At 39.7% G+C, this 24913-nt stretch overlaps 2 protein-coding genes across 7 annotated transcripts in view; one reads left to right on the plus strand and one right to left on the minus strand.

Annotated features, from left to right (window-relative positions):
• Window positions 1-2085, minus strand: part of LRRC28 (leucine rich repeat containing 28) — a 129426-nt gene extending 127341 nt beyond the window's left edge. For all 3 annotated transcript variants that reach the window (XM_050799760.1, XM_050799757.1, XM_050799758.1), the window contains exon 1: window positions 1906-2085. The gene's annotated coding sequence lies outside the window, so the exon portion shown is untranslated. The remainder of the gene's footprint in view (window positions 1-1905) is intronic.
• Window positions 2086-2220: 135 nt separating this feature from the next.
• TTC23 (tetratricopeptide repeat domain 23) overlaps window positions 2221-24913 on the plus strand; it is a 119603-nt gene continuing 96910 nt past the window's right edge. Inside the window, exons 1-2 of one of the 4 annotated variants that reach the window (XM_050799815.1) lie at window positions 2221-2293; window positions 3643-3820. The gene's annotated coding sequence lies outside the window, so the exon portion shown is untranslated. The other 3 variants (XM_050799817.1, XM_050799818.1, XM_050799819.1) reach the window with 3 other exon arrangements.

Raw genomic sequence — 24913 nt, forward strand, 5'->3', positions numbered from 1 at the left:
AAAATCACTTCCCGAGGCCAGCCGCGGTGGCTCACACCTGTAATCCCAGCACTCTGGGAGGCCGAGGAGGGTGGATCACCTGAGGTGAGGAGTTTGAGAACAGATTGGCCAACTTGGCAAAACCCCATCTCTACTAAAAATACAAAAATTAGCTGGGTGTGGTGGCAGGTGCCCGTAATCCCAGCCACTCGGGAGGCTGAGGCAGGAGAATCGCTTGAAGCCGGGAGGCAGAGCTTGCAGTAAACCGAGATCGCACCACTGCACTCCAGCCTGGGCGACAGAGACTCGGTCTTAAAAAAAAAAAAATCACTTCCCTATCCCAAAGTACTCCCCTGGTGTTCTTTCAGAGGAACTTGGCTGTTTGTTTTTCCTTCGTAGGACTCCTCACAATTTGTCACTTAAATATTTATCGTTGCACCTGTTTATTGTCAATAAAGCCAAAAAGCCTGCAAATAAACTCTTCAGAAACTTATTTAGAAATCCTGAGGGCAGGGACTGTGTTGTTTTCTTCACGCTTGCATACCTGCATCTAGCACAACAACTAAAAGTAACCCTTCCTAATACCTAGGTGATGGGTTGATAGGTGCAGTAAATCACCAAGGCACAAGTTTACCTATGTAACAAACCGGCATATTCTGCACATGTATCCAGGAACTTAAAATAAAATTTTAAAGTAAGCCTTCTAATATCTGATGACATGTGGAAGAACATTGCAAGGTTGATTTCCCATCCACCTATGTCAACACCACGGATAGAGCCTATAAGCTTGCTACATGCCACAAGGATGTCTAATCTTTACAATCGTGCATTGCAATAGACATATGTAGCCCGTTTTGCAGAGGAGGAAACTGAGTTTCTCGGAGGGTAACATGCCATAGTTCCATCGCAGGTGAACCGACTGCAAAGCCTGTGCACCGCCGCCCTACAATGCAAAACCACACTCACTGAGGCAAGATTCAGTAAGAGATTCCCTGTAACCTGACGGCTTTCCTTCTGAATGTTCTAGCTGGGATTGGCTGCCTCAAAAACACCATTAAACTCTGTTAAAATTGCTACAAAGGCTGTTTGGGAGATAAAATCTAAACAAATGAAATCCTAAAACTGCCAATAACGACAATAAAGCATCAACAATGCTCATAGTTTTGCAGTATGCATTCACAGGCCATACACAGCCTTTAACAAGGTAATTTTCTTACTCCATTTCACTTTACTACATCTTAACCTAGTTAAGCAAACTACCTCTTGTATAGTTATACTACCTCTTACGTAGTTAGAGTAATACTATTACGCAAATAGTATTACTTAATATCAGCTGTATACAGCTGCACCTACACACGAGCTTCCTGACAAGTGAACACCAATCTATCTTATTAAAAACAAAACAAAAAAATCAAAAACCTCTCAACAAAATTCCACACATATTAAGGAATATTTTGAAAGAAAGGAGTCCCTTAGACTGACTTGCCCGTACTCAATTTAGTAGAATACGCATTCCAATTTCCTAACGCTGGAGATGAGAGAACTATAAGCTACATATTAAAAGCATTTGTAAAAGGCTATTTTCTCAGCTCAGTGGTAATAAACACTGGCAGAGTCTTAGGCAAAACACACGCCGTTTCGCCCGAGTTAGCCAGCCACTGAGATCGTTACAGTTGGGAAGCAGTGAGCCCAGCAGCAGGGATTTCACGGACCCGGTATCAGGGTTCTCAGGTCCCAGGGGCCGCGGGCCGCAGAGTGCGAGAAGGACCCAGCAGCTGTGGCCACCCGAGGCCCGGACGGCCCCGCTGTCCCACTCGCCGCGACCCGGACGCTTTGGCAGGACCAGGTCTGGGGCTTCCCCCCCGGGGGCCAGGTCAGAGAGCCCTGCCACTTGAACCACCCGACGAAGCGGACAGCTCTACTCACCTTAGCGCCAGCAGAGCCAGCGCTCCGGAGCGCAAGCTGCGCTGGAAGGCAAGCGGGGGACTGCGGGCGGGGCGGGGCAGGGAGCCGGGCGGGGGCGGGGCGGAACGCCGGGCGTCGGGGGCGGGGCCCCGGGGGCGGAGCGGAACCCGCGCTACAGGGAGCTGGAGAAGAGGGAGCGGGAGAGGAGCAGGGAACCTCGCGATAACCCCCTGTGTTCTCGCGCTTTCACGATAGGTGTGGGAAAATGTTCGTTTGCCAAGCGATATGTCTATTGGCCGAGAGCGCGACTTCCTCTATTCTGGCCCCGCCCGCGGCTCTACTCTTGCTTCCGGCTCCGGCGTGGGGTTTGATGTCCACGGAGTGGCTTTTTGTTTAGCGTTTTGAAGGGGTAATTTAGCCGGCTCCAACCTCGGGAGCCGCCAGTTACTGGCCTGTTCCTTCATTCATACATTCATTCAGTCACTCGGCCTCTCATTCAGTAGCACACGTTGAGGGATTACAGCAATGATCCCACGTTGAGCGTTCATTCTAAGAGCTGTTTATAGATTATCTCGTTGAACCCTTGACAGCAATCCCGTGACACAGGGACTAACAGCACCAGTCTGACGGTTGAAAAACAGGCCAGTGAGTTTATGTAACGAAAGCAATGTTAGCAAGTAGTGAGTCTAAGCACTAGATTTAAGGGGTCACTGCGCACTGGTAGATAACAAAGATGAGGAGGAGGTAACCTAGTCTCTGCCCTTCAAGCACCCAAGGTTTATTGTGAGAAAAGATTGCTACAAAGGACAGGAACAATTTAGAGAGTTAAATACAATGACAGTTCCTAGCATGACTGAGTAGGCTGTCATTATGTATTTCTTCAAGACAAAAATTATGTCAGCGAAATAGCATCAAAGAAAGAGAGTTTTATGCTGTTAAAAATGCTTGGAAGCATAGTTCGGAAACATTGTTAAGAGACACTTTTTAAAGTGTCTCAATATGACAAATTTCCTTCTGAAATGAAGGTTTTAAAGTATTTTCCTCTACTGCAATCGCTGATGTTTTTTGTTCCGTGAAAAGCCTGTCTGTTAATTTGCGAGGCTCCTTGTCAAGGAACCTTAACTTTATAATGAAGCAGTTTTACAGTGGCTGACTTAATTACTCTTAGAGATGAATAACCTAGAAAGCAGAGTTACATTAAATAAAAAACATTGGTTTCAAAACAAGGTATGAGTTATAATAAAATATTTATCAGTTATCTGTTAAATTTGGTCTTCAAGAGCTACTCAGGTATAGAGCACAGTATATGTCATGTATTTCTAAGATAGTTTCATAATACTTAAGAATTCGTGGCACTCAAATTTTTTGCTGGTCTTAAAATGAGGAAATCCACATTTTGTGTAAAAACAAAGATACTTTTGTGGTCAACCCAAATAATAAGACTTGCTGCTAATATATGAAGAGGTACACCCCCCAAAAAAGAAAGAAGATTAACAATAGAACAGTTTTTTCAAAATAATGTTAGCCTCTTAGTTTTCATTTCTTTTTTTTAAAAGGGGAATACCGTTTTTCAGTGCATTCATTTAGTATCTGATATTTGATCATGAAAAATGAATCATGTTAAAATTATTTTCACCTCCTCCCCAGATTGACACAAAAGTTACCAAGTGATTATATGTGAGAGTATCCTATGACCCCACTCTTAGAAGTTCTCCCAATTTGCAGAGAATCAATTTGCACGTTTTGTCTCTCTTGAAGGGGGAAAAAATTCTCTAAGCTGGTGATTTTACATTCTTTGACAAACTTCAATAGCAACAGGCAGCGATACCCCTTTAAGCAAATTCCAAGGAAAATACCTCATTTTAAAATTCCCACCTCTGGCTCCCAAGGATTGGTTTGCAAACTTCGACAAAATACTCTTCTCCACTCGCTATTGGTGAGTGCCCTATCATTCATTCTTTTGCCTGGAGTTTTGTGAGGTACCCCCTTGCTTTACGGGAAAAAGCTGCTCCGGAACTGCCCTACTTTAGACTTTTTCATGGTTATCAATCTGTACAAAGAATCACCAAACTGATAAAGCAGGAACCAAAAGGGCAAGTCACGCTGCCAAGACAACTGTGTCATTCGCTCGAAAAAGAAACGGTGAGCCTCCCCAGCAGACTGGGTAAACCGGCAAAGGATTTTACGACATAGTTGGAGATTGGAGAGTTACAGAAACTTTTACGGTTTTGTTTTTGTTTTTTGTTGTTGTTGTTGTTGTTTTTACAAGTTTTAAAGGAGTGATTGAGTGTCAAAAGAAAAGCAGAGAAAAATACAAGCACAATTTAAAGATAGCAGGAAGAAGTGTTCCGAGAGTATTTTTCTCTTTAGGGTAAGGTTTGAAAGCATCATGCCCAGATTATCAGTGGATTTTTGAAAAGTAAAGGAGGCAAGATAGTAAGATTAACTATAGATCATTTTCTACTTTAAGAATCTGTGCTTCGTTTTTGTTGCTTAAATGGGGATTTAGAAGGACATTTAGTAATATTGTAATTTTTAAATGAATTTTTTTTTGTATATTGTCATACCTGGTATAATAGATAATGCATCTATTAAAAGATATAAGAGAAAATAGAGTTGCTTGAACCCAAATTTTGTGTATATCTGTGGATTAGGGAATCCAGGGACAGATCTGCTAATGGCTAAATAAAACATACTATAGATACCTGAAGCAGAATCAGCATGTAAGGATAAATTCTCAAAAAAGAAATCTAGCATCGTATTTTCAAAAATGGCATTTTAAATTAAAACAAATATAAAAGAGAATTTATCAAGGAAACATAGATAAACATGAATAACTATTTCTTGAGTTGCTTCTGTTAATCTATATAGGGGAATATAAAGTAATAAAATCCAGCCCCTCAAGAACAGGGACAAATGAGGCTCAGAACATTTAAACTAAAACTTCTGAACAGTTCTTAATGCCCAGATGACTGTTGTAGAGCACAGATACTTCAGGAGCTCAGCTCAATGTGAGATGAATTATTCAGAGAAGGCTTCACAGTATGGGTAAGACTCAATTTGGGCCTGAGCAATGGGCAGAATTTCAGAGAGGAAAGAAGGGAAGTGGCATCCCTACTAGTGAGTGAGTTGTTAGCAAGTATGTGCAGCCCGAGGAAGAGCTGGCTCTGACTGCAGCAGAAGGTTCATTTGGAAACTTTGGTTAAAAATTTATAAAAACAGCATGAGAAAAATGAAAAGCTAGAATTCCCAAAATCAAGGGTTTTGGTCCTGTGTCTGGAACAGGAGGCACACCTTATGAAAGTAATATTTGAAGACGATAAAACTGACAGTGCAATTTAAGATGACTACAAGAACAGAGACCAGAAGCTAAGGGGCCTCATACTGTAAATACTGGCACACAGATGAGTAACCCTGCTTCTTACCCAAATACATTTACCTTATCATTGCTGAATAATATAAATTTTGATGCATTTCTTTGTAGTCTTCGAAAGCATTGAGTTTACTTCTTAAGATTTTTGGGGACCTCTGCCACATTGTTTTGGGGAATCATGGTTGCCCCATCTTTATAAAAGTCTTGTCATAAGATGTATAAAAACCAGAATTACACATGAAACTGCATTGCGGTTTCATACCTATTTTTTACCAGCTTTAATGAAGTATAATTTATATATTATAAGGTTCATTTAAGGATATAACTCAATGATTGTTTTAGAAAATATAATAGAGTTGTACAACCATCACCACATTCCAATTTCAGAAAATTTTCATCTTCCTAAAAAAATACTTTGTGCCCATTTGCAGGCAAGTCCTGGTTTCCTATCCCCAGCCCCACTCACTAAAAAACTTTCTGTCTATAAATTTACCTTTTCTGGGCATGTAAATGGAATTACACAATATGTGATCCTTTGCATCTGGTTTCTTTTACTTAGCATAATGTTTTTGAGGTTCACCCATGTTGTAGTATGTCTCATTACTTCATTCCTTTTTGTTGCTAGGTAATAATCCACTCGATGGCAAGACCACATTTTATTTATTTAACAGTACCAGTTAACAGACATTTGGATTTCTTCCAGTATTTAATGATAGTGTTTAATTGTACTAATTGTAATTGTATTACAGTAAATACAGTACAGTATTTAGCTATTATGAATAATGCTGCTATGAAGATGGGTACAAGTTTTTGTATGAACATGTGTTTTCAGTTTTCCTGGGTGTATATCTATGAGTGGAATTACTGTCATATGGTAACTCTGTATGTGTAACTTTTTGAGGTGTTGTACAACTGCTTTCCAAGGTGAATTCCCACTTTACATTTCCACCAGAGTGTATGAGGGCTCCAATTTGTCCACATCCTCACCAACACTCCTGATAATCTGTCTTATTCATTTGGCTGGATTTTAAGTGGTATCTTATTACAGCTTTCATTTGCATTTTCCTAATGACTGATGATACGAAGCATCTTTTCATGTGCTTATTGACTATCCATAGATCTTCTTTTGTAAAATGTCTTTCAAATATTTTTCCTTTTTTTTTAAATTGGGTTGTCATCTTGTTACTGATTTATTTATTTATTTATTTATTTATTTTGAGACCGAGTCTTGCTCTGTCCCTCAGGCTGGAGTGCAGAGTGGCCCGGTCTCGGCCCACTGCAATGTCTGCCTTCCCGCTTCAAGCAATTCTCCTGCCTCAGCCTCCCAAGTAGCTAGGATTACAGGCGCCCATGACCGTGCCCGGCTACTTTTTTTGTATTTTTAGTAGAGATGGGGTTTCACCATGTTGGCCAGGCTGGTCTGGAACTCCTGACCTCGTGATCCACCCGCCTTGGCCTCCCACAGTGGTGGGATTACAGGCATGAGCCACCGCGCCGGCCCATGTTACTAATTTTTTTTTTTTTTTTTTTTTGGTCACAGAGTCTCACTCTGTCACCCAGGCTGGAGTACAGTGGCTCAATCTCAGCTCACTGCAACCTCCGCCTCCCAGGTTCAAGTAATTCTCCTGCCCCAGCCTCCCAAGTAGCTGGGATTACAGGTGCCCGCCACTATGCCCAGCTAATTTTTTGTATTTTTAGTAGAGACGGGGTTTCAGCATGTTGGCCAGGCTGGTGTTGAACTCTTGACGTCATGATTTTCCCACCTCAGCCTCCCAAAGTGCTGGGATTACAGGCGTGAGCCACCGCACCCAGTCCCATGTTACTGATTTTTAATTGTTCTTTATACATTGTGGTTAAAGTCTTTTATCAGATTAATGATTTACAAATCTTGTCTCCCATTCTGTGGTTTGTCTTTTAACTTTAATAATAGTATCTTTTGAAGCAGTAAAGGTTTGGATTTGATGAAATCTAATTTATGTTTTTTTTTTCTCTTTTATCACTTGTGCTTTTGGTGTCGTATCTCAGAAGTCTTTGCCTAACAGGCCAGGTCCTGTGACTCACACCTGTAATCCCAGTATTTTGGGAGGCCAAGTCGGGTGGATCACCTCCACTCCAGCCTAAGCGACAGAGTGAGAGTGCATCTCAAAAAAAAAAAAAAAAAAGTTCATGAAGATTTACTCCTATGTTTGCAATGAGTTTTATAGTTTTACCTCTTACTGTTAAATCTTTACTCCATTTGGAGTTAATTTTTATAGATGGTATGAGGTGTAGAGATCCAACTTTATTCATTTGCATGTGTCTATCCAGTTATTCCAGCACTGTTTCTTGAAAAGACTGTTCTCTTCCCATTGAACTATCTTGGCACCCTTGTTAAAAAAATAATTCACATATATACGAGTTTATTTTTGGACTCTTGCCACTATCCCATTTTTCTATATGTCAATTCTTTTTTTTTTTTTTTTTTTTTTTTGATACGGAGTCTCGCTCTGTCACCCAGGCTGGAGTATAGTGGTGCAATCTCGGCTCACTGCAACCTCCGCCTCCCAGGTTCAAGCGATTCTCCTGCCTCAGCCTCTCAAGTAGCTGAAATTACAGGTACTCGTCACCACCTGTAAATTTTTTGTATTTCTAGTAGAGATGGGGTTTTGCCATGTTGGCCAGTCTGGTCTCGAACTCCCGACCTCAAGTAATCCGCCCACCTCAGCCTCCCAAAGTGCTGGGATTACAGGCATGAGCCACCGCACCCAGCCTCTATATGTCGTTTCTTATGCCAGTACCACCACGTTGTTTTGGGGAGGGCTTTTCCCCAGCTTTATTGAAATATGATTGACAAACTAAAAATTATATACATTTGAGGTAAACATCATAGTATTTTGATATAAGTATACCTTTTGTAATGATTCCCACAATAAAGCTAGCTCACACATTCATCACCTGACATAATTACCATTTTTGTGTGTGTGATGAGAACACCTAAGATCTTAACAAATTTCAGTTATTTTCTATAGTTACCATGCTGTATATCTCTAGAACTTATTTACCTTATAACTGAAAATTTATAAGTACAACACTTTTGATTACTTTTACTGTAGTTTTATAGTAAATTTTTTAAATGGGAAGTGTGAGTCCTCCAACTTTATTCCTCTTTTTTAAGATTGTTTTATTTATTCTTGGTCTTGTATTTCCATCTTAATTGATCCATAATAAGGATCAACTTGTTAATTTCTGCAAAAAAACAGACAGCTGAGATTTTGATGGATATTACATTAAATCTATACATCAATTTGAGGAGTATTCTATCTTAGTATTGAGGCTTCTAATCCATGAACATGGAATGTCTTTCCATGTATTTAGATCTTTAAGTTCTTTCGATAATGTATGATTTTCATTGTACAAGTCTTGTATTTTTTTGTTAAATTTATTCCTACATATTTTATTCTCTTTTATCCTATTTTGAATCAAAATGTTTTCTTAATTTTATTTTATGATTATTTATTGCTGACATATAAAAATACAATTTTATTTATTTATTTTGTATCTCATGGCCTTGCCAAACTTTAGTCATTCTAATGGGGTTGGGGGGGTTGTTTATTTATTGTGGAATCCTTAGGATTTTCTACGTAGAGGGTCATGTCATCCGATAATAATGTTTTATTTTTCCCTTTCTAATCTGCATGCCTTAATTTATTGTTCTTGCCTATTGCTCTGACTGTAATATCCATTACAACCTTAACTACAGGTGGTAAGAGCAATCGCTCTTGCCTTGTTTCCAATCTTAAAGGGAAAACATTCAAACATGCTCCGTTAAGTATGATATTAGCTTTAGGTTTTTGTAAATCAGGTTTTTGTGGTTTTGTTTTGTAATTTTTAATTTTTGTGAGTACATAGTAGTAGGTGTATATATTTATGAGATACATGTGATGTTTTGATGCAGGCATACAATGTATAATAATCACATCAGAGTAATTGGGTATCTGTCTCCTCAAACACTTATCATTTCTTTGTGTTAGAATGATTCCAATTCTACCCTTTTAGTTATTTTGAAATATACAATAACTTAGTGTTGATTGTAGTCACCCTGTTGTGATATCAAGTACTAGATCTTATTCATTCTGTCTAACTATGTTTTGTACCCATTAACTATCCCCACTTTTGCTTCCCACCCCAATACCCTTCCCAGCCTCCGGTAATCATCATTCTACTCTCTGTCTTCATGCGTTCAGTTGTTTTAATTTTTTGCTCTCATCAATGAATGATAACATGCAAAATTTGTCTTTCTGCCTGGTTTATTTCGCTTAGTATAATATCCTTCAGTTTCATCCATGTTGTTGTAAATGACAGGATTTCATTCTGTTTTGTGTGTATGTCTACCACATTTTTTTATCCATTCATGTGTTGATGAACATTTAGGCTGATTCCAAATCTCGACTGTTGTGAATAGTGCTGCAGTATACATGGGAGTGCGGAAAGGATCTATATGGAGCAGTGGGATTGCTGGATCATATGGTACTTCTTCTGTTTTTAGCTTTTTGAGGAACTTCCATACTATTCTCCATAGTAATTGCAATAACTTGCATTCCCACCAACAGTATATGAGTGTCCCCCTTTCTCCACATCCTCACCAGCATCCATTACTACCTTTTTAATAAAAGCCATCTAAGGTGGGGTGAGGTGACCTCATTGTAGTTTGATTTGCCTTTCTGTGCTGATCAGTGATGTTGAGTATTTTTTCATATACTTGTTGGTCATTTGCATGTCTTTTGAGAAGTGTCTATTCAGATCTTTTGCTCACTTTTTAATCAGATTATTAGATTTTTTTTCCTGTTGGGTTTTGTTTGAGCTCCTTATATATTCTGGTTATTAATCCCTTGTCAGATGGGTAGTTTGCAAATATTTTCTCCCATTCTGTGGGTTGTCTCTTCGCTTTGATTGTTTCCTTTGCTATACAGCAGCTTTTTTACTTGATGTGATCCCATTTGTCCATTTTTGTTTTGGTTGCCTGTGCTTTTGAGATCTTTCTTAAGAAGTCTTTGCCCAGACCACTGTCCCCGAGAGTTTCCTCAGTGTTTTCTTTTGGTAATTTCATAGTTTCAGCTCTTACATTTAAGTCTTTAATCCATTTTGATTTGTAAAATCAGGCTTTTATTAGCCTTTTATCTGGTTGGGGAAGTTTTTTAAATCATGATTGGATATGGATTTTGCCAAATGTGTTTTCTGCATCTATCAAGATGATCAGATGGTTTGTGACCATATTCTATTATATAGTGTATTATATTAATGATTTCAGATGTTAAACCAACCTTCCATTCCTAGGATAAACCCCCCCTTGATCATAATGTATTATCCTTTGCATTTGTTGCTAGATTTGGTTTGCCAATATTTTGTTGAGGATTTTTGTGTCCATGTTCACGAGGGATATTCATTTGTTATTTTCTTGTGATGTCTTTGTCTGGCTTTGATATCAGGGTAATACCTCATAGAACAAGTTGGAAAGAGTTTCCTTCTCTATTTTCTGATAGAGTTTATGAAATACTCATGTTGTTTCTTCTTTAAAAGTTTAGTAAAGTTTAGTAGAATTCATCACTGATGCCATCTGAGCCCGGGCTTAACTTGGTATAAATATTTTTAATTACTATTTTAAAATTTTTACTTGTTATAGATCTATTCAGATTTTCTATTTTTCTGTTATTTGGTTTCAGTATTTTTTATGTTTTTAGGGTGTTTTTCCAGTGCCTTAGCTTGCATGTGGGTAAGGTTGCTTCTTTTTTTTTTTTTTTTTTTTTTTTTTTTTTTTTTTTTTTTTGAGACGGAGTCTCGCTCTGTCGCCCAGGCTGGAGTGCAGTGGCGCGATCTCGGCTCACTGCAAGCTCCGCCTCCCGGGTTCACGCCATTCTCCTGCCTCAGCCTCCCGAGTAGCTGGGACTACAGGCGCCCACAACCGCGCCCGGCTAATTTTTTGTATTTTTAGTAGAGACGGGGTTTCACCGTGGTCTCGATCTCCTGACCTTGTGATCCGCCCGCCTCGGCCTCCCAAAGTGCTGGGATTACAGGCGTGAGCCACCGCGCCCGGCAAGGTTGCTTCTTAACTAGCGTACACTAGCGTACGCTAGTTAAGAAATTAGTCATAATGGCTTTTTTTTTTTTTTTTTTTTTTTTTTTTCTGAAACAGGGTCTTGCTCTGTCACCCAGGCTGGAGTACAGTGGTGTGATCTCAGCTCACTGCAGCCTCTGCCTCCTGGGCTCAAGCAATCCTCCCCACTCAGCCTCCCGAGTAGCTGGAGGAGCCGAGCGCCACCACACCCAGCTGATTTTTGTAATTTTAGTGGAGACAAGGTTTTGACATGTTGCCCAGCCTGGCCTTGAACTCCTCGGCTCAAGCCGTACACCTGCCTCAGCCTCCCACAGTACTGATATTACAGGCATGAGCCACCATGCCTGATTGATAAAAGTTTTTTATTTCCTAAAAGCCACTGCCCTGAGGGCCCCTGCCCCTTCCTCAGGCTCCGCTACGTCTCTCCACAAGTCAGCATCCAAAGGTTCACACCCGGAATAGCAGGGGACCTTCAAAACCCAGCTCCAGCCTCGTTGGCACCTGTATAGATTGGTTGGCCCTCCTGCTATTTCAGTTATTATTTTGAATATCACCACTTGGAAATGGAAGACTGAGACTCCACTTCAGACCTCTTCTTCCTAACACCTTGATCTGGGGCTCATTATGTGCTTTAACATTCTACTGGGCAGGTCTGGTAGAAGGAACAGTATCAGTTGACTGAGTAGGTCTCCCTGGCAGTTGTGATTCAGAGGCCTAGAAAGCTGAACCCACACCTGGCAGGAAGGGGGTGGTTTGTGGGACCTGGGCTGATGTGTGATGAAATTTTAAGCCCCAGCTATAGCTACTACAAAGAAAAGAAAAGTAACTGATGATAAGCATGTAACTCAAAGTAAGTGAACTCAGAAGCATGTTTTTTGTTTGTTTGTCTGTTTGAGACAGTTTCGCTCTTGTTGCCCAGGGTGGAACGCAGTGGTGCAGTCTCAGCTCACTGCAACCTCTGCCTCCTGGGTTCAAGAGATTCTCGTGCCTCAGCCTCTGAGTAGCTGGGATTACAGGTGTGTGCCACCACACCTGGCTAATTTTTTGCATTATTAGTAGAGACAGGGTTTCTCCATGTTGGTCAGGCTGGTCTCGAACTCCCGACCTCAGGTGATCTGCCCGCCTCAGCCTCTCAAAGTGCTGGGATTACAGGCGTAAGCCCCCGTGCCCAGCCTGAGAAGTGTGTTTTTATGTTGAGGATGTTACTGTATGATGCCACATACATTGAAACACACACATTTAAAGTAAGGCCACAGACTCAAATGCCTCTAGAAGCCAGACAGGTAACATACCTCCTCCTTTCGTTGATTCAGAGACATACATTTTTTTTTTTTTTTTTTTTTTTTTTGGCATTTGAACATCTCTGAAATTAGAATGAACATTACAATTGCAAGTCAAATGGTGTATAAAAAAGGTAGCATCTTATAATCAGTGGTGCTTTAGATTAGACGAAATACAGAAAATGAGTGATGTTGGCCAGGAAAATTATATCCTTCTCTGTTGGCCTTTCACTTTGAAAGAGAGAAAATGGATACAGAGACCTACTTTCCTACAATAAGACACAAGAACAATGACAAATGGGAATGACTTTGCTGCCTTCATGTCCGGTAGCCAATAGGGATTGGTGGCAACAGGAAAGTATCCTTGCCTCCAGGGGCAGCTACCCCTCTTCCCTGGCTGATTACTGCCTGTGGTGACACAGATCTAGTGTTGACAAGTGTTCTGAGTTTTCACAAGAAGTCAGAAACCCCAAAATCTACATCTTTATGTAACTCCTAATTTTAAAATGATGGCTCAATTTTTTTATTTTTTTTTTTTTTTTTTTTTTTTTTTTTTGAGACGGAGTCTCGCTCTGTCGCCCAGGCTGGAGTGCAGTGGCCAGATCTCAGCTCACTGCAAGCTCCGCCTCCCGGGTTCCCGCCATTCTCCTGCCTCAGCCTCCCGAGTAGCTGGGACCACAGGCGCCGCCACCTCGCCCGGCTAATTTTTTGTGTTTTTTTAGTAGAGACGGGGTTTCGCCGTGTTAGCCAGGATGGTCTCGATCTCCTGACCTTGTGATCCGCCCGTCTCGGCCTCCCAAAGTGCTGGGATTACAGGCTTGAGCCACCGCGCCCGGCCGGCTCAATTTTTTTAAACTGGCCAAAAAAAAAAAAAAAAAAAAAAAAGTATATACAAGTTAGATGAGCTTATGAGCGCTCAGAATAAATATAACCTCTCTTTTAAGGATGCAATATTAAGAGGCAGCATGAGACAAACCACTTTTTACAGTTAAGCCAAAAAAGAAAAGTTAAATCCATTTTGAAGTTTAACACTAGGTTCAGAGGCCCAGAATAATAAATACTGCGGGGCATCTTACTTATTTCATCTTTAAACTTTCTTTTCTGACTCCCCTAAATGGAAGATAAGAAAATATAGTTAAATCTATTGAAAATGTTGCATTCCTGTATATAAAAATGTATGGTCACTTTTTAAAACGCAGGCTTGAGTTTCCAAAGCAACAACATTTGCTTCCCACTGCTATAGACTGTGGTCAGTGAAAGGCAGGGAAACCACCTGTCATGGGAAACCACCAAATTATAAGACCAGGGTCCTAATTCTGGCTGTGTGATGTGCAACTGATTTAGCTTCATTTCATCATCTTTATTTATAAAATGGGGATGATAATACCTAGCCTCTGTACCTTACATGGTTGTAAGGGCCACATGAGATAAAATATGTGAAAGTATAAAGTGTTATGTATATATTAGTTGGTATTGCCCAAATCACATGGGTAGTTGCGACAGCACAGTTTCTTGAATCTCAGATTCTCCATCTCTGGCTACTGCTCTTCTCTAGACAGCAGCACCTGTTGAAATGGTCATCTTATCAGCCAGTGGGGTTGAACAGATGAGGAAGCATAAGGCAAGAAGTTATTAGAAAAAAGTTAGCCAACATCTTGGGATCTCAAATAGCACTGTGTCTCTGTACAACAGGGTATAGGCAAAGCTTTCATGTTAAACCTGAAGTATTGACCTTTAACATTTTTTTTATTTTTATTTATTTTATTTTATTTTATTTTATTTTATTATTATTTTTTTTTTTTTTTTGAGACAGAGTCTCACTCTATCACCCAGACTGGAGTGCAATGGCACAGTCTCGGCTCATTGCAACCTCTGCCTCCCTGGTTCAAGCGATTCTCCTGCCTCAGCCTCCAGAGTAGCTGGGACTACAGGTGCGTGCCACCACACCGGGCTAATTTTTGTATTTTTAGTAGAGATGGGCTTTCACTGTGTTGGCCAGGGTGGTCTCGAACTCCTGACCTCGTGATCTGCATGCCTCGACCTCCCAAAGTGCTGCTGGGATTACAGGCGTGAGCCACCACACCCGCCTGACCTTTAACATTTTTAAGAGGTACCCAGGAATGAGAACACTACCTGCATTGTAGATCAGCCTCTCTAGCATTCTCACAGTTTGACCTTTGGCTGATTCCTTCTTTCTCTTTTTCATATTTTTGTGCTATAATGCTTTATGAGGAAAAGAGTCAATCAAACTCTTAGCCTGAAATGAATTAATGCCTTCTTAGCCTGAAATCCAGCGTTTTACTTTTCCCCTAGCTCAGGGTTTCCCAAACTGTTTTTAAAGTGCTATTTCCATAAGATTTAATAGGTGCTCAAGAAAAAAGATAATCTCATGGTCAAAAAAAGATTGAAAAAGTGGTGTATACTATACCCACTCTGGGATATTCACAAGGTATTAAAGTTTTGAGAAGACCTGAATTAAAGAAACTTGTCCATGTTTACCCATTTATTTGATCACAGAATCCTCCTTTTGTGGAACCGATATTTGTGTTTACCAACTCATTTGATCACCTCTGTCAATAACCCTCCTTGATGGAATGTACATTAATGTCTTGTGGCTCTAGTGTACTGCAGAAATTGGCTTGGAAAATGCTGTTCGATAGCCATGTCCCTCATTTCACATACACCAAATTGAACCACCAGCAGTTAGCCATATTCGCTTTCCCACTTCCAAGCCTTTTCTAATTATTCACTCTGCTTGGGATGCTTTCTCTTCTCCTTGTTCTCTGGAATCTTTTCAGCCAAACAAGCAAGGTCATTGCAGCAGCAATGATTCCCATTTCTGAAGTCTTAGCACTTGCCACTCTTCTAGCAATTTTAGTACCTAGTACTATGCTAATGTGTACCTGATCATTTTTCCTTCTCTACATTTCTTGGAGTTATTGTTTTCCACATAGTACATTAGCCTGGTGCATTGTTTGTAGCCAGAATTCAGTAAATAGTTGTGAATAAATAAATGAGTTGTGACCAGGTGCAGTGGCTCATGCCTGTAATCCAGCACTTTGGGAGGCCGAGGTGGGCTGATCACTTGAAGTCGGGAGTTCAAGACCAACCTGGCCAACATAGTGAAACCCCATCTCTACTGGAAAAAAAAAACAAAAATTAGCCTGGCATGGTGGTGCGTGCCTGTAATCCCAGCTACCTGGGAGGCTGAGGCAGGAGAATTACTTGAACCTGGAAGGCGGAGGTTGCAGTGAGCTGAGATCGTGCCACTGCACTCCAACCTGGGTGACAGAGTGAGACTGCATCTCAAAAAATAACAATAATAAAAAATAAATAAACAAGTTGCAATAGGATGAAATTTAAAATGTTATCTATAGTAAATAATGGAATTGGAGTTTGAAGAGGACGAATGGGGAGGGATCTCTGAAAGGCTGATCTATGTATATGATTTTTAACAGTTTTATTAATTGGCATAAAAGTATACAATTTGATGATCTGGGGCATCTGTGTGCACCCAAGAAACCACAGCCACAGTCAAAATAATGAGAAGATCCGCCACCGCAAAAAGTTTCCTCATGCCCCTCGTAATCCCTCCACTCCACCCTTTCCTACATCTTCCTCCCTCTTGTGTACCACCCCCTTCATACCACCTCCTTAGGCCAATTCAAGGGAATCACTGATCTGCTTTTGGTCATTATACATTGAAGTAGATTTCATTGAAATTTATATAAATGGAATCATGCTATATATACTCTATTTTGCCTGACTTCTTCACACGGCATAACTATTTTGAGATTTATTTATGTTGCAACATATTCATTCCTTTTTATTACTGAGTAGTATTTCATTGTATAGCTACACCACCGTTCACTTACCCATTTACTTATTTATAGACATTTGGGTTTTTTTCTAGTTTTTTGGCTATTAAAAATAAAAATTCTATGAACATTTGTATGTAAGTCTTTTTATAATGTATGCTTTCATTTATCTCATGTAAATACGTAGGAGTTGGCCAGGCATGGTGGCTCATGCCTGTAGTTCCAGAACTTTGGGAAGCTGAGGAAGGTGGATCACTTAAGGTCAGGAGTTTGAGACCAGCCTGGCCAACATGGTGAAACCCCGTCTCTACTAAAAATACAAAAATTAGCCGGGCATGGTGGTGGGCGCCTGTAATCCCAGCTACTCAGGAGGCTGAGGCAGGAGAATTGCTTGAACCCAGGAGGCAGAGGTTGCAGTGAGCTAAGATTGCACCATTGCACTCCAACCTGGGCAATAGGAGTGAAACTCTGTCTCAAAAAAATCAAAAACAAAAACAAAAACTTAAGAGTGAAACGATGGCTCCTGTGCTAAGTGTATGTTTAACTTATTAAGAAACTGTCAGGTATGACACCAGAGGCAAAGGCAACAAAATAAAAAATAAATAAATTGGGCTACTTCAAAATTGAAAACTTTTGTGCAAAAACAGGACAATAATCAACAAAAGGTAATCCATGTAATGAAAGAAAATATCTACAAATTGTGTATCTGATAAGGGGTTAAGGTCTAGCATATATAAAGAAATCCTACAGATCAACAGTAACTAGAACAACAAAAACAATTAAAACGTGGGAAAAGGATCAGCCTCAGTGCCTCACACCTGCAATCCCAGCACTTTGGGAAGCCAAGGCAAGAGGATCGCTTGAGCCCAGGAGTTGGAGACCAGCAGGGGCAACAGAGATTGAGGCAGGAGGATCACTTGAACCCAGGAGTTGTAGGCTGCAGTGAGCTGTGATCACACGACTGCACTCCAGCTTGGGTGACAGAGTAAAACCTTGTCTCAAAAAAAAAAAAATGTGGGAAAAGGACTCCAATAGACATTTCTCCAAAGTAAGTATACAGATGGCCAATAAGTACATGAAAAGATGTTCAGAATCTCTAGTCATTAGGGAACTGCAAATCAAAGCCACCATGAGATAGCACTTCATATCCATTAGGATGGCTATTATTAAAAACAGAAAATAAGTTTTGTCGAGAATGTGGAGAAATTGGAGCCCTTGTGCTCTGCTGGTGGGAATGTAGAATGGCATAGCCTCTGTGGAAAACAATACGATATTTCCTCAAAAAATTAAAAACATAGGGCCGGGTGCAGTGGCTCACTCCTGTAATCCCAGCTCTTTGGGAGGCCGAGGCGGCAGATCACAAGGTCAGGAGATTGACACCATCCTGGCTAACACTGTGAAACCCTGTCTCTACTAAAAATACAAAAAATTAGCCGGGTGTGGTGGCAGGCACCTGTAGTCTCAGCTACTCCGGAAGCTGAGGCAGGAGAATGGTGTGAACCCAGGAGGCGGAGCTTGCAGTGAGCCGAGATAACGCCACTGCACTCCAGCCTGGGCAACAAAGCAAGACTCCGTCTCAATAAAAAAAAAAAAAAATTAAAAACATATCATATGATCCAGCAGTTTCACTTCTGGGCATGTACCTCCCAAAAATGAAAGCAGAAACCCAAAGAGATACTTGTAAATTAATGTTCAATCGCAGCATTATTCACAATAGCTAAAAGGTGGGAGCAACCCAAGTGTTCATTAATGGATAAATGTGTAAACACAGTATGTTATATAGTATTTAGCCTTAAAAAGAAAGGAAATTCTGACATGCTCCAATATGGATGAACTTTGAAGGCATTATGCTAAGAGACATAAGCAGTCACAAAAGGCAAAATAATGTATGATTCCACACATACAAAGTACCTAGAGCAGTCAAATTCAGAGACAGAAAGTAGAATGTGTGTTGCCAGAGGTGGAGGGTGGGAGGAATAGGGAGTTACTGTTTAATGAGTACAGAGTGTCAGTTTTGCAAGATGAAGGAAATTCTAGAGATGGACAGTGGTAATGGTTGTACAGCAATGTGAATTTACTTAATGTCACTGAACTGCACACTTAAAAATGGTTAAAATGGTCATGGCACGGTGGCTCAGGCCGGTAATCTCAGCACTTCGGGAGGCCAAGACAGGTGGATCACGAGGTCAGGAGATTGAGACTATCCTGGCCAACGTGGTGAAACCCCATTTCTACTAAAACACAAAAAGTTAGCTGGGCATGGTGGTGCACACCTGTAGTCCCAGCTACTCGGGAGGGTGAGGCAGGGGAATCGCTTGAACCCAGGAGACAGAGATTGCAGCGTGCCGAGATCACGCCACTGTACTCCAGCCTGGCGACAGAGCAAGACTCCGTCTCAAAAACAAAAACAAACAAAAATGCTTAAAATGGCCATGTGAAGAAAGGGAAAAAAATGAAAAGGTTAAAATGACAAATTTTATTTATATATATATATATATATTTTTTTTTTTTACTACAATTTTGTTTTGTTTTGTTTTTTGAGAAAGTATCTTCCTCTGTCTCTCAGGCTGGGGTGCAATGGTGTGATCTTGGCTCACTGCAGTCTCCTCTTCCCAGGCTCAAGCCATCCTCCTGCTTCAGCCTCCGGAGTAGCTGAGACTACAGGCACATGCCACTGCATTCGGCTAATTTTTGTATTTTTTGTAGAGACAGAGTTTTGCCATGTTGCCCAGGCTGGTCCCAAACTCCTGAGCTGAGGTGACCCTCCCGCCTCCACCTCCCAAAGTGCTGGGATTATAGGCATGAGCCACTGTGTCTGGCCTTATTTACATTTCCAGCAACAGTGTATGAGAGTTCCAGTTATTCCCCATCCTCATCAACACTTAGTACAATAAGTCTTTTTAATTTTAGTCATTCTAATTGATGAGTAACATCTCATTGTGGTTTTAACTTGCATTTCCCTGATGCCTAATAGTGTTGAATATAAAGCATGTGCTTATTTGTTCTTGGTATATCTTCTTTGATGAAGCATCTGTTAAAATAAATTGCCCATTTTTGGCCAGGCACGGTGGCTCACGCCTGTAATTCCAGCACTTTGAGAGGCCAAGGCGGGCGGATCACGAGGTCAGGAGATCAAGACCATTCTGGCTAACACGGTGAAACCCCGTCTCTACTAAATATGCAAAAAAAATTTAGCCAGGTGTGGTGGCAGGCTCCTGTAGTCCCAGCTACTTGGAAGACTGAGGCAGGAGAATGGCATGAACCTGGGAGGTGGAACTTGCAGGGAGCCAAGGTCACGCCACTGCACTCCAGCCTGGGTGACAGAGTGACACCCCGTCTCAATAAATAAATAAATAAATAATTTGCCCATTTGTATAGGGAGCTGTTTTCTTGAGTGTTGAGAGTTCTTTATACCAGTAAGATACAAATCTTACATCAGATACATATTTATGAAAATATTTTCTTCCAGCCTCTAGTTTTCTAATGAACAGTTTCTCTTGAAGAGCAAAATTTAAAATTCTGATGAAATCCAATTGGTTATGTTTGGTGGTCATATCTAGGAAAGCTTTGCCTAATGCATGGTCACAAGGGTTTTCTTACACATTGTTTTGATAGTTTTAAGTTTTACATTTAGCTCTATTCAATTTTGAGTTAATTTTTATATATAGCATGAGATATAGATCAAAGAAGTTTTTTGTTTTGTTTTATTTTTACGTGTGAATATCCAGTTGTTCCAGTATCATTTGTTGAACAGACTTCTTTCTCCAAGGAATTGCTTTTGCATATTTGTCAGTAATCTGTTATTCATGTATGTGTGGGTCCATTTCTGGACTCTCCATTCTGTTCCATTTCTTGTCTATCTTAACAGCAGTACAAACTGCCTTGCCTACCATAGCTTTATAATCAATATAGGTCAATAAATCTGTATTTTAGATTTAAGTCTAAATTTCACATTGAGATTAAAATCTAAAGTCTATATTTTAGATTTAATGAATAAATAAAGAAATTTAAATAAGTTTAAATTTCTACTTTATAAATAAATGAATGGGAAAAAGCCATGTTAATCTTCCAACTGTGTTCTACTTTTACAAAGTCATTTTGGTGTGCTAGATTCTTAGCACTCTTATATGAACTTTAAAAACAATTTGTCGGCCGGGCGCGGTGGCTCAAGCCTGTAATCCCAGCACTTTAGGAGGCCGAGACGGGCAGATCATGAGGTCAGGAGATCGAGACCATCCTGGCTAACATGGTAAAACCCCGTCTTTACTAAAAAATACAAAAAACTAGCCGGGCGAGGTGGCGGGCACCTGTAGTCCCAGCTACTCGGGAGGCTGAGGCAGGACAATGGCGTAAACCCGGGAGGCGGAGCTTGCAGTGAGCTGAGATCCGGCCACTGCACTCCAGCCTGGGCCACAGAGCGAGACTCCGTCTCAAAAAAAAAAAAAACAACAAAACAATTTGTCAATTTCTACCCAAAAAAAACAACACAGAAACCCATGTAGAGTTTTGGATTGGGTATGCTTTAAATCTGTAGCTCAATTTAGGTAGAATTAACATCTTAATAATGTTCAGTCTTTCAACCCGTGGATATGGTGTATGCTTCTATTTACTTAGACCTTCTTTAATTTCTCTCAGTAGTGTTCTGTAGTTTTAACTTTTGTACAGGTCTTACTCATCTTTTGGTAAAATTTATTCTTATTCCCTATTTTTGATGCTATTACACATGGTATTATATTTTAATTTTAATTTGATTGTTCATTGCTGATACAGAAAAATATTATTTTGTGTAGTGATCTTATATCCTACAACAAGCTTGTCCAACCCGTGGCCTATGGGCCGCATGTGACCCAAGACAGCTTTGAATGTGACCCAACACAAATTTATAAACTTTATTAAAACATGAGACTTTTTTTTTTCTTTGCAGTTTCTTTTTTTTTTTTTTTTTTTTAAGCTCATCAACTATTATTAGTGTTAGTGTATTTTATGTGTGGCCCAAGACAATTCTTCATCCATTGTGGCTCAGGGACACCAAAAGATTGGACACCCCTGTCTTACAATTTTGCTAAACTTATTTATTAGTTTTAGTAGGTTTTTTGCATATTTCATCATATTTTCTATATAAATGATAGTAGAGATGTACTGTTTGTGAATAAAGGCAGTTTCATTTCTTTCTTTCTGATCTGGATGTCTTTTCTTTTCTTGATTGATTGCACTGGCTAGAAGCTCCAGTACAATGGTGAATAGTAGTATTGAGAGTGAACCTTCTTGTCTTATTTCTGATCGTGGAGATAAAGCATTCAGTCTTTCACTGTTAAGTCCGATGTTAGCTGTAGGTTTTTCAAAGGTGCCTATCAGATTGAGGAAGTATAATTCTATTCCTACTTTGCTAAGAAGTTTCATCAGGGATAGATATTAAATATTAGATCTTGTCAAGTGCTTTTTCTATGTTGAGTGACATGATCATACAGTTTTTCTTTTTTATTAATATTTTGGGCTTTGGTAGTTTATGTCTTTAAAGGAATTTGTTCATCTGTATTGTCAAATTTATGGTATAAAGGTATTCATAATATTCTCTTGTTAACCTTTTAATATTTGTAGAATCTGTAGTGATGGCATCTCTCTCATTTTTTATTTTGTACAACATGATGTTTTGAAATATGTATATGTTGTGGAATGGCTAAATAAGCTAATTAACATATGTATTACCTCACATATTTATCCCTTTTTATGATCAGAACACTTGAAGTCTACTTTCTTAGCAATTTGCAAGGAAACAATACAGTAGTCACCATGTTATACAATAGATCTCTTGAATTTATTTCTCCTCCCACAGCCTCTGGTAACCAGCATTCTACTCTCTACTTGTGTGAGTTCAACTTTTGTAGATTGTACATATGAATGAGATCATTCAGTATTTGTCTTTCTGTGCCTGGCTATTTCACTTAACATAATGTCTCCAGGTTCATCATGTTGTCACAAATGACAGGATGCCCTTCTTTTTTAAGACTGAGTAGTATTCCGTTGTGTATATGTGCCACATTTTCTTCATTCATCTGTTGATAGACATTTAGATTGACACCATATCTTGATCATTGTCAATAATGTTGCAATGAATATGGAGTGCAGGTATCTTTTCAATATACGAATACTGTTCTTTGGATATATCACCCAGTAGTGGGATTGCTTGATCATATGGTAGTTCTGTTTTCAATTTTTTGAGAAACCTCCTTACTGTGTTCCATAATTTACATTCCTACCAGCAATGTGCAAGGATTCCCTTTTCTCCACATCCTCACCAACATTTATCTTTCTTTTTTTAATCATAGCCATTTTAACAGGTGTAAGAAGAAATCTCATGGATATAATTTGCATTTCTCTAATGATTAACAATCTTGGGCATTTTTTCATACTCCTATTGGGCATTTGTATGTCTTTTGAGAAATATCTATCAGGCCCTTTGATCATTTCTTTTTTTTTTTTTTTTTTTTTTTTTGAGATGGAGTCTCGCTCTGTTGTGCAGGCTGGAGTGCAGTGGTGTGATCTTGGCTCACTGCAACCCCCACCTCCCAAGTTCAAGCAATTCTCCTGCATCAGCCTCCCGAGTAACTGGGACTACAGGCATGTGCCACCATGCCCAGCTACTTTTTTGTGTTTTTTTGTAGAGATGGCATTTCACCATGTTAGCCAGGATGGTCTCTATCTCTTGACCTTGTGATCCACTCGCCTTGGCCTCCCAAAGTGCTGGGATTACAGGTGTGAGCCACCGTGGCTGGCCAAATTTTTCTTTCTTTGTGTCCTTACTCTATAAGCTTTTTTCCATTTTTAAAATTTTTTATTTTCTTTTTTTACTTTTTAAACTTTTTTGTTAAAACTAAGACACAGGACAGGTGTGGTGGCTCATGCCTGTAATCCCAGCACTTTGGGCAACCGAGGCGGGCTGATCACCACCTGAGGTCAGGAGTTCGAGAGCAACCTGACCAACATGGAGAAACCCTGTCTCTACTAAAAATACAAAATTAGCTGGGCGTGGTGGCGCATGCCTGTAATCCCAGCTACTTGGGAGGCTGAGGCAGGAGAATCGCTTGAACCTGGGAAGCAGAGGTTGTGGTGAGCCAAGATAGAGCCATTGCTCTATCTCTAGCCTGGGCAACAAGATAAAACTCCGTCTCAAAAAAAAAAAAAAAAAAACAGGCCAGGCACCGTGGCTCACGCCTGTTTCTTTGAGAACATTGTAGTGCAAGTCTTCTGGTGATAAATTACTTAAAATTTTGTTTTTGAAAGGTATTTTCACAAGTACAGAATTTAAGGTTGCCAACTTTTTTCTTTCCATACTTGTTTGCTTTTTATTCCTCTAAGAAATCTGTTATCATCTTTGTCTTTATTTTTTATATGTAATGTGTCCTTTTTCTCTACTTTTGAGATTTTTGCTGTATCATAATTTTAAGCAATTTGTTTATGATGTTTTGACTTTATTTGGTATAGTTTTCTTCATGTTTTTTGTGTTTCATGTTCATTGAGCTTCTTGGATCTCTGGCTTTATGCTTTTTCTTAAATTTGGAAAAATATTGGCCATTATTTCTTCAAATATGTTTTCTGTCCCTCCTCCAATCTGCTTTCCTTTAGGGACTGAAATGACATATATATTAGGCAACTTGAAGTTGTGTTACAGCCCACTGATTTTTTTTTGTTTTTGATAATTTTTATTGCTATGTCTACAAATTCATCTTTTCAGCTGCAGTTTCTAATCTGCCATTAATCCCACGCATTTTCATCTTCACACATAATTTTTCTATCTAGAAGTTCCATTTGGGTCTTTTTTATTTCTTCCATGTCTTTATGTAACTTTTTAAACCAATAGAATACAATTATTATAACTGTTTTAATGTTTTTATTTGCTAACTTAACATCTGTGTCAATTCTGGGTCAGTTTTGATTGATTGATTATTCTCATTATGGGCCATGTTTTCCTGCTTCTTTGGATGCTTGGTAATCTTTGGATATTAGACTTTGTGAATTTTACCTTGTTAGGTATTGATTATTTTAGTATTCCTATGAATATCCTTGAGTATTGTCCTCTAGTGCAATCAAGTCAATTGGAAACAGTTTGATCCTTTTAGGTCTTACTTTTTATGATCTATGTGGTGATCTGAGCAGTGTTCAGTCTACAGCTAATTATCAGCCCTACTGAGATAAAAGACTTCTGAGTATCTATCTAATGCCTCATGAATTAGAAATTTTTTCAGTCTGATTGCTGGCAACAGGCACCAGCCTTATGTGAGCACAAAACACTGTTCCCTGTAACTTCGTTGAAGGATTCTTTCTCCAGACTTAAGTAATTTTCTTACGCACATGCTAATCAGTATTCTGTCCCTAGACTTAAGGGTGTCCCTCTGCTAATCTCTTGGTTGCTCTGTCTCTGGAGCCTTCTCCTCTTCAGTAATTTGTTCTGTCAGTTCTAGTCACCTTG

The sequence above is a fragment of the Macaca thibetana genome, chromosome 7 (assembly GCF_024542745.1).
Source record: "Macaca thibetana thibetana isolate TM-01 chromosome 7, ASM2454274v1, whole genome shotgun sequence".
Classification (NCBI taxonomy): Eukaryota; Metazoa; Chordata; class Mammalia; order Primates; family Cercopithecidae; genus Macaca; species Macaca thibetana.